General features: G+C 43.9%; 1 pseudogene; it reads left to right on the forward strand.

The window, feature by feature from the left end:
* Window positions 1-9,244: 9,244 nt before the first annotated feature.
* LOC120605869 (uncharacterized) lies at window positions 9,245-9,363 on the forward strand (annotated as a pseudogene).
* The last annotated feature ends 1,000 nt before the right edge of the window (window positions 9,364-10,363 follow it).

The following is a 10,363-nucleotide window of genomic DNA, read 5'->3' on the forward strand; positions in this document are numbered from 1 at the left end:
CATTATGTGTAGAAATAGCTTTTTATTACCCATCTTGTCTTGCGATGGCTTTCATTACTTTTCAACATATGTGCACATCCTTCCATATTAGTACACAGAGCTGTACTCATCATTTGTAATGGTTGCTCAGCAATCCACTGCACAGCTGTGTGACAGTTTATTTAACCATTCCCTTGTATTTTTGGACACTTCAGTTCTTTTCCATTTTTTCACTATTAAAAATAATGCTGCACTGAGCAGCCTTGTATCATATCCTTGTATCATATCCTGTTGGTAGTAATTTTGCAGGACAGAGCCCTAGAAGTGGGATTATTAGGTCAAAGAGTAGACACATTAAAATTTTGATAATTAATGCCAATTGCATCCCCCAAAATTTCTGTGTACACTTTTACTAATAGTATTTGAGATCTCCCATTTTCCCCTCCCACCACCCTTCCCAATACAAACAAATCAATCTTTTTATTTTTTTCAGATAAATGAAAAAGATATATATATTACTTAATTTATATTTATTTGGTTATTAATGAAGAGCATCTTTCTATATATTGAGTGGCATATAAATCTATGTTTATCTGTATTTCTTCTTTTGAGAATTACCTATTCAAATTACTGACCCATTTTTATTGAGTTGTTGTCTTTTTCTGAGTAAATTGTAAGCATACTTAATGTCTTGTGGATATTAATCTTTAGTTTGTTAGATGGGTTGCAAATATTTTCTCCTAGCACGTCTTTAATCTTTGTTTATCGTTCTTTTTGCCATACAGAGTTTTAAATTTGGGAGGTGGCTAATCTGTCAATCTTTTCTTTTGTGAGTCCTGGGTTTTGCATCACGTTTTAAAAAGCCTTCTTCACCCCGGAATTATGAAAGCATTTTCCTATATGGCAGTTTTGTTATTTTATCCTGTCCATTTATGTCTTGAATCCATCTGGAATTTATTATTGTTTGTGACATGAGGAAAGATCTGTTTTTAGTTTCAAACGTATAGCTGCTTGACCCAGCCCCATTACTGAAAATTCGCCCTTTTCTCACTCATCTTAAAATTTCACTTTTATCATAGACTAACCTCCCACATATACCTGAGTCTGTTTCTAGACTCCCTAATCCAGGGGTTCCCACATTTTGCTGCACATTAGAATCACCTGGAGAGCTTTAAAAAATCCTCATACCTAGGCCACACCCCAGACTAATTAAATCAGAATCTCTAGGAGTGCAACCAAGGTAGCAGTAGTTTTTAACTTCTCGAGCTGGAGAACGTACGCTCTCATGTCCTGAGTCTTTAACCTTGGTGTCAATCATAATCGCCCGAGAGTGTGGTTAACCTGCAGAGGCCCAGGCCCTCCTCTCTTTCAATGAGCCTGGACTTTTGTCTTCTCCATTATCCCTCCAGGTTGTTCTGACACAGCAATGTCTGGGAACCACTGCCCTAATTGGTTGGAGGCCTCCTGAGAATCACAATTCAACAAGCAATCCCGTTACCCTGCCAGCAACCAAAGGCCTCTGAAGCTCAGGATGGGATCTGTTTGCCAAGTTCCCCTGTGGTTTGAGGTTCAGGCCCCATCCTTGGCCTGAATGGGCTGCATGGGCCTTTCTTTCTCCGGAAATTCAAGGAAGGTCTCTTGCTGCACCTGCTTCCTAGGGAGCCCCAGATCCTTCTGCATCCTAAGGATGGCAATTCAGGATCCTGGCAAAGCTGAGAACAGGAACGAGCACCTGTGCAATGATAGATTTTGCACTATTTATCATTTCTCCCCATGACCAAACCTAATTATTACCATCCTTCGAATTAATTCCTTCTGAGATTGATCAATTTGGCCTTGAAGTTTGAGCATTTCTTGAACTGTTCGGTGAGCTCACATGCCAGGGCACAGAAAGCAGGGCCACTCTGTTTTGTTTTGTTATGTTCTGTTTTGTTTAAGCATCTACACTCCCAAAGCAATTCTTTTTCATTGTTTTCTACACAAATCATCCACTTCGGTCCTGCACAGCCCACCTTCCCACCCTACCCTTTAGCTGCCTAGAGGGATCCTCATCCTCCATCTCCACCTGGCCTGCGCATTTGAACCACCTTGGGAGCTTTTTAAAAACCCTGAGGCCTAAGCCGCGCCCAAGCCATTAAACCAGCGGCTCTGGGGTGAGCCAGCAATCTGAGTTCTAAAACCCTTTAGGTGGCTTGACTGTGTGGCCAGAGGTGGGAACCACTCAATTCTATGCCAAACCCAGATGCTTCTGTTCTGTGAAGTGGCCTCTAATTTCATCGCTCCTACCCTAACATATACACATACCACTATTATTTTTCTTTTAAATAATAAATGTTACCTTTATTTTGTTGTTTGGAGTAGATAATACATGCAAAATTTTAAAAGTACAAAAGAGTAGAGGGAAAAGTTCTCCTCTCATCTGGTTGGCCCCTCGTTCCCCTCCCCAGGGGGAAAGGCCTTTATCCTCTGCTCTGAGTGAACTGGCAAAGTCTTTGGGTCACAGAAGCCTGAGTTTGAATCCTGTTTCTGCCACTGACTTTCCATATGACCTTGGATTAGTCATTTCAGCTCTCCTATCCTGTGTTTGCTTATCTGTAAAGTAGAGGTCACAACATCTACCTCTTGGAGTCCTGAAGGAGGATTAAAGTTTTGATCTTCTGTTACAGTTTAGCAAATGATCCCAACACTTAGAAGATGATAAAACACACACACACACACACACACACACTTTATTTGTTCATGAATCTGTAGGTCAGGAACTCAAGCCTGAGTGGTCCTGGTCCCCGAGGTGTCCTCTCGGGTCATTCTCCAGGCTAATTGCTGGGCTGGACTAGAAGGTCCAAGACGGTTTCATTCACGCGACTGATGCAGTGGGGCCTCCCTCCATGGCCCCATGACTAGCTTGGGCTTCCGTACAGCATGGTCTCTGGTGGTTGGATATAGATGGCCCTCAAGAAGAGTATAAGGCAGGAAAGTGAATATGCTGCTCGTCTATTAAGGTCCGGTCTCAGATGTTACACAGTCAACCCAAATTCAAGGGGAAGAGAAATAGACCACCAGTTCTTGGTGGGCAAGTGGTGTGGTCACATTGCAAAAGAGCACGTGGGATGGGATGTTATTTCAATATCTCTGGAAACATAATTTACCACAAGAAGAGTGAATGCAAAGTGCTCAGCACAAGGCAGGTGCCCAGCAAATGTTAATGCCTATCTTTCTGCCCAGCAGTTCTTTTGCCTTTTCCTATAGTTAATTGTTTTTTAAAAAAATGTCTTTTAAGTTCCATCTCCAGTGCCTGGCCAAGATCTTGGTACAGAATAGATTATTAGTGAATGTTTCTATGAAATCTCAGAGGTGGCCTTGAGGCCACCATTCACCCAGTCCCATGAGTATCAATGAGGTGGATTCCTAAGATGCTCACGTCATGAGATTCCCCTTCCTTGACTACCACCCTCACTCCACGCTCATCCACCCCAGTCACTCTGGTCTGCCTGAAATGTTCTCCTTCTCTCTTGTCATCGCAGTGTCTCCCTGTCCAAATCTTCTATGTTGGCCACAATGAAACAACTTAAATGTCATCTCGTCCCTGAAGCCTTCTTCAAGCTCCTAAGCAGAAAGACAAAGCACGTATGTTTAAGCATCTACTCTGTCATGGGCACTTTGCAGGCACTCAATATGAACAAGATGGGGAGAGGTGAAGGGTAGAGATGAATGAGAACCAGGGACAGCAAGACCAGAGGTGGAAGAGGCGGGAAAGGCATGGCTGAGGCTCCCACCGGAGGGACCACTACGTGAATGAGAAGGGATTCGATATCCAAACCAAGTGAGTCTCAAATGGAGCTTCATTCTCCAGGTGAAAGTGAACCGTTGCAGGCATTTTCAGGAGAGGAGAGACAATCGTAACGTACTATCTTGGTACTCAGAGTTCTGAAATCTGGACAGTTGGAGCAAGGCTATCCATGTTCAACCCCCTTCCCAGGTAGAAAGGGAGACTGAAGCCTGGGAGGGGAAGGGGTGGACCATGGTGGGGACCACCGACCTGGGCCATGCAGCTGGATTCCAGAGAATATATCTGCAAGGCTTGTCTGACATTGAGAAATGTCTTAGTGGCATAGGGGGTGATGATTGATAGGTCTAATGAATGCATCCCCATTATTATTGAAATTTATACGTGTTTTGCTGATCGAAGACTCTCAGTGCGTGAGTCTCATTTAGTATTCACAGCTGTTGTTTTTCAGCTGGGAACCTGGGAGTCTCTCCCCAGGACTGATAAGGCTAAAACCTAGGGGCACCTTCCAGAAAGCAAATTCTGGACATAAAGCCTCCATCTGGAAACTGCCCTCTGCCACTAATTTCCATGTGAACCGGGCAAGTTGGCTACTGAATCTGAGCCATATTCTAGGAGGATGAATCCAGTCATGGACGAGATGATCCAGCCCGGACCCTCAAGTCACCAAGAAGGCTCTGGTTCCCTCTGACTCTTCATTTAGTCCTTTACTCATTAACACATATTTTCAAACGCCTACTATTTACCAGGCACTGCATGCAGTAGGTGCTAAGGATACAGCAAAATCACAACAGACATGGGCCCTGCTCTCCTGTGCCATATTGTCACATGAAGCAGACAGACTATAAAGGAAATAAACAAAACAAAATAAAAATAAGTACAGCTTGTGGTAAGAGCCATGAAGGACACAAACAGGATGTTGTGAGAGGCACGATCCAAGAAGCAATTTGGGGGTGCCATTTAATAAAAACTCTTGAGCCCTAAGACACATTGGGCCCCATGCTAGGCCATTATGTTCCACTTGATAGAGCTGATCCAAGATCACAAAGGGAGAAGTGACATAAGGAACCAGACATGGTACATGGACAGGCATAAGCATAACCAACCTGCATGTCCACCCTGCTTTTGTCCCCACAAATCCAGATGTTATCTCCACAATGTTCTAACTTTGTTATGTTCTAGCTGTAGACAAGTTGCTTAGCCCTTCTGTGCCTCAGTTTCTTCATCGTCTGATGATAATAATAGAACCCTCCTCATAGGGTCGTTGTGAGTATTATAAGAGTTTGTGCATGTAAAGTGCTTAGAATGGTGTCTGGTGCTCAGTCTTAGTTCCCCACATTCTTAGATGAAGCCACCATCGGAGTGAGCGTTGAGGGTCTGCTGTGTGGAGTTGGCTGAGGTGGGGTTCTGTCTTGTTTTGGGTTCCCCCAGAAGCACACCGTGAGGCAAGGATTTGCGCACAAGTAGTGCATTTGGGAGGTGAAGGAGATAGTAGATGGCTCTAGGCGGTGGGAGAGTGAGGGGGAGGGCAGCCGGTGACCCCTGTGTCATCAATCCCATTTGCACTGTTGGTAATTGGAGCTTAATAGCCTTGGGGGACTCTGGAGCCATTGTAGTCCACAGCCTCAAATTTATCCCAGAAAAGGGCAGGGAGTGGAGGTCTTCATACACCAGTTCTTCGTATTGATTGAGGGCTATGGTGGTTGTACAGGGGAAGTGTGTATTTTCAGCAAGCCTGTCATCCATCGTGGCAGGCAAAGTGGGCCCTGGCAGCCTTGGAAAGCCCTCAGGGACGTAATGGAGGTTTCAGAAGTCAGGACATATACACTGCAGTGGTCCGAGTGAGGAGATATGAATGGGCACAGCAGGATCCAGTGCCCACAAATAGAGACAGAGTCAGGCAAGGGTGGGGACAGTGGGTCTGTAACCTCCAGGGGCTGAAGAAGAGCAGTGAGAGATAAAATGCCATGCAGGTCCGAGGTCACAGGGGCCTTGAATGCCAGGTTAAGAAATGGGGCTTCATTCTGTGGGCAGCAGGCAGCCCCAGGAGGCATCTGAGGAGGGAGCGACAAAGAGCTATCGTGAAGATAGGAAACAATAAAATCACTAAGATGTGGGCTACTCCACCTCCAAGTGTCCTTGCAAGCTGACCCTGCTCCTGCCTGCTCGCTCCACAGCCCAGTATACTTATTGTCTAATTCCCCCAAGAACCAAAAAGTTTAAGACCAGGGATCGAAAGCAGGGTTCCATTATTTTTCGAGTAGAATGGGAATTTATTCCTTTCTCATGTCTTATCTGCCCATCATTCCTCTCCAGCCTCATTCCCAGCTCTCCCGCTTCATTCAAGTCGTACTGCTCTCCTCCAGCTCTGGGGTTCACTCTTTCCCTCTTGGGACCTTTTCCCAGGTGCTCTGCCTTCATAAAGCACTCACTCTCCATTCCTCCTTCTCTGTGACCCCCAGACTTCAAGCTTCCCGCTTCTACTCACATCATGGAGCTCAGCTTAGATAGACATCACCCCTCCCTGGAGGTCCTGCTGTTCCCTCATGGGTTGTTTTTTTTTTTTTAAAACAGCTCTAATGATATGTTCATTCACATACCACACAATTCACCCATTTAAAGTGTATAATCCAATGGTTTTAGTAATTACATAGGGTTGTGCTACCATTATCACAATTTAATTTTAGGACATTTTCGGCCTCCCAAAGAAACTCCATAACCATTAATAGTTACTCCTCATTGCCTCCTCCCCCAACCACTAATCTCTTTTCTGTCTCTATGGAATTGCCTGTCTTGGATATTTTGCATAAATGAAATCATATACTATGTGGTCTTTTGGGACCAGCTTCTTTCACTTAGCATTATGTTTTCAAAGGTCGTCCATGTCTTAACAATACTTCATTCCTTTTTATTGCCAGATGACATTTGGCATAGGGGATGGATACACCACATTTTAGTTATCCAACCCTCAGCTGATGGGCATTTGGGTGGCACTTTTTGGCTATTATAAATAATGATGCTACGAACATCTGTGTACGGGTTTTGGGTATATACCTAGCAGTGGAACTATTTAACTTTCTAAGGAACTGACACACTGTTTTCCAAAGTGGAAAAGTGGCTAAACCATTTTACATTCCCGCCAGCAATTTATGAGGAACTGAACTTCTCCAAAGCCTCACCAACATTTGTTATTATCTCATGTTTTGATTCCAGCCATCCTAGTGGGCGTGAAGTCACATTGTGGTTTTGATTTACATTCTCTGATAATTAATGATGTTGAGCATCTTTTTGTGTGCTTATTGCCATTTGCGTATCTTCTTTGGGGTGATGTCTATTCAAATCCTTTGCCCATTTTTTACAATCATTTGTTTTTTTGTTGTTGAGTTGTAAGAGTTCTTTATATATTTCTGAATACTAGACCCTTATCAAATATATGACTTGCAAATATTTTCTCCCATGCTATGGATTCTCTTTTCATTTTCTTGAAGGTATCCTTTGAAACACAAAAATTTTTCATTTCATTTTCATTTTCAGATTTATCTATTTTTCTTTTGTTATTTGTGCTCTTGGTATCATATCTAAGAAATCAATACCTAACCCTTCACAAAAATTTTCTCCTATGTTTTCTTCTAAAAGTTTTATAGTTTTAGCTCTTACATTAGGTCTAAATTCCATTTTGAGCATTCAACAAATATCTATTAAGCAGCTACTATATGCCAGCCACTGATCTAGGATTGGGTATACTCCAGTGTATCTGTGACCAAAGAACACAACCTCCCTGTTCCTAAAGAACTAACATCCAATGGAAGAAACAGACAATAATCATGAAAACAAACAAATAGGTTAATTTGAGCTGGTGTTGGACCCCAAATAATGAAACTGCATGACATATAACCAGGTAGTTCCATGAACCTGTAGCTCTGAGCAGGCATTAGGGGCCATGGTGGGGGATGGGGCCACAGGGGCTGGCTAAAGGGCCCTCTTAACTCTTTCCCTGTTTACAAACAGCAGACTGAGATCCAAGGAGGTGAGGTGAGGTGTCTAGTACTGCACAGAGAAGCAGTGGTCCCATCCATACGAGGCTTCCGGTTCCTAGGCTTGACTTCCATCCTTCCCCTGGGGCTGGCAACCAGGCTGTCACTGGAGGAACCAGAGCATTTTCTACACAGCAAGGTTTGTGTTTCTTTGCTAGCATGACTGGTAGAAAGTAGCAGAAAATGCTCTGATAGTAGCTGAGCAGTACCTTAAATACAAAAACCCTCTTAGATTAGATAATCCCCATGATGAGTTTCATAGGCAATGGTTCTGCTTTCAGACAGGCTGTTTCTACCTTTGGTTTTGATAAGATAATATCTCTGTTAATCCATTTCTCTGTTGGGCTCTGCTGGACTTCTCCTTTCATCTTCATTATCTCTTACCATGTGCTTTTGTTGGGACTTTGCTGCCAGATTCACACCAATGGTCTCCATGCAGTTCTAAGAAGGGAAGATAAAATTCAGAGCCACTCAGAGCTTTACCTGTCAGGGGGCCAGGTCGGCTGCCACTCACCCGAAGTTTGATCAACTGGACTCTCAGCTTCCTAGGTCGTAGGAAAATCCCTTAGCCTGACACATCTTCCCTTGGAGGAGTCTGTGGCTACTTTGTGAGACCCTCCTGGCAATGCTAAGGAACGAAAATCTAACTATTCGTCTGCCACATAGGGCTCTTGTGCCAGGAATCAACATTTCAGAATTTTTACAATAATTGGAGTTGTCTTGGTCGAAGACTGCAGACAGGGTTCATCTTGTAGGACACCAGTTAGCCCACCATGGTTGAGAAAACATTCCCCACTGGTAGCGACTGCACTCCTCCACGAATCATGACACCTGAGCCATGTGTCATTGGGGGAGTCATGCCACTCTCTCTGGGTCTCGGTTTTTCAACATAAAAAATGGCTGATTTAGCTCAGATAGCCTCTAACGCTCCTGGTCTCTTAGCTGGCTTCTGAACCCATGCACAGTTGGGTGACAAGGACCGCTAGATCCTAAAGCGTCGATTTCGGTGGGGGGCATGGGGAAGAGATTTACTTCCTAACAGAGATCATTGCTGTACTTTAGATCTGTCATGTCCACTCTAGTCACCGCTAGTCACATGTGGCTTTTAAAATTTAAATTGTTTAAATTAAATAAAATTTAAAACAGAGTACTTCAGCATAATAGCAACATTTCAAGGCCTCCATGGCCACATGGGGCTAGTGACAACTGTATGGGACATTGCACATAGGAAACATTTTCATCATCGCAGAAAGTTCTTACTGACAGCACTAGTGTAAATAGCATTTTCTCATGAATCATCTTTCATTTTACAATAATTCAGTGAGCTGAGGGGAAGGGCACTAACAGCATTGAGAGACTCAGTCTGCTCCGTGCCCCCCAGGTACTGCTTTTGCCCACACATTGAGTATAAACCGCTCAACATTTTGTCCTAAAAAATGTCATTGTTGTCTATGGCCATGCCACCCTGAACAAGCCTGATCCCGTCTGATTTCAGAAGCTAAGCAGGGTCGGGCCTGGTTAGTACTAGGATGAGAGACCACCTAGGAAGACCAGGTGCTGTAGGCGTAAACAATAAAAAATAAGGGATTGTAAGCTGACAAGGTCCTTGCAATCTGTAAGGTCGACCAAGGGTTGCCTTGCCTTAAAAAAAAAAAAAAAAAAAAAAAAAAATCATTTCTTTTTCCTAAATAGGAAAAACTGTGGTCAGGGAAGCCAAGTAATCTACCCAAAATTATTCAACTGGTAACTGATCCCACTGCACTGCAAGGTAGCAGCTAGACAGGGTGCATTTGCCTTCTCCAGAAGAAGAGACCAAGGCTCAGGGAGGCCACATGGTGTGGGCCAGGCGTCCATGCCCTGGAGTGGCTAAGCGAGGTCTCTCCCCACTCTAGTCACAGGGACCCATGAAGCAAGTGCCTCCCGCAGCTGGTCCTGGGCTCTATAAGGAATATTTTTTGTCTAGGAAATAACAAATCAAGAGAAAATTCATGCTTTTGCAGTGATGAAAATTTCCAATTTGCTAGTCAAAAGCATTTCCCTGTTTAGAGATAAGAGTAAATTTGAGTCTTTGTTATCAGTGATTAATTCATTACACTGCAGAGTTTCCTTGCGGTATCTGGCCCCACTGTGTGGTTTAGGAAGCCCGTGTACCTGGCTGTAGTAACTAGCCCATCCCCAAACTCCATTTTGCCTTATCTCCTTGCCAACACTGCTTGGTGATTTCTTTTCTTTTCTTTTCTTTTCTTTTTTGAGGGAAAAGGGGTTGGGGGGGTTGTTTTAAGAGAGTCTGCCAGGGAGGAAAGGTGTGTGTGTGTGCATGTGCACATGTGTGTACCTGTCACAGTATCTGAGGCTATCTCATTAGGTCAGAGAAATGAGGGAACAATTCCCTGAAACAGCCTCTAACAGATATCTGCATGCAGAGGACTGGATTGGGTGGGTGTCAGGAGACCTAAGCCCCGAGCCTACTTTTCTTCTCCCTCTTTGAACCTTTCACATTAATTTAATAAGAATGTATAGTTGTTAGGAAAGTTGCTAACCAGGGGGGTGACACGGGTTTCAGCTT

Source organism: Pteropus medius, unplaced genomic scaffold (assembly GCF_902729225.1).
Source record: "Pteropus medius unplaced genomic scaffold, Ma_sr-lr_union100, whole genome shotgun sequence".
Classification (NCBI taxonomy): Eukaryota; Metazoa; Chordata; class Mammalia; order Chiroptera; family Pteropodidae; genus Pteropus; species Pteropus medius.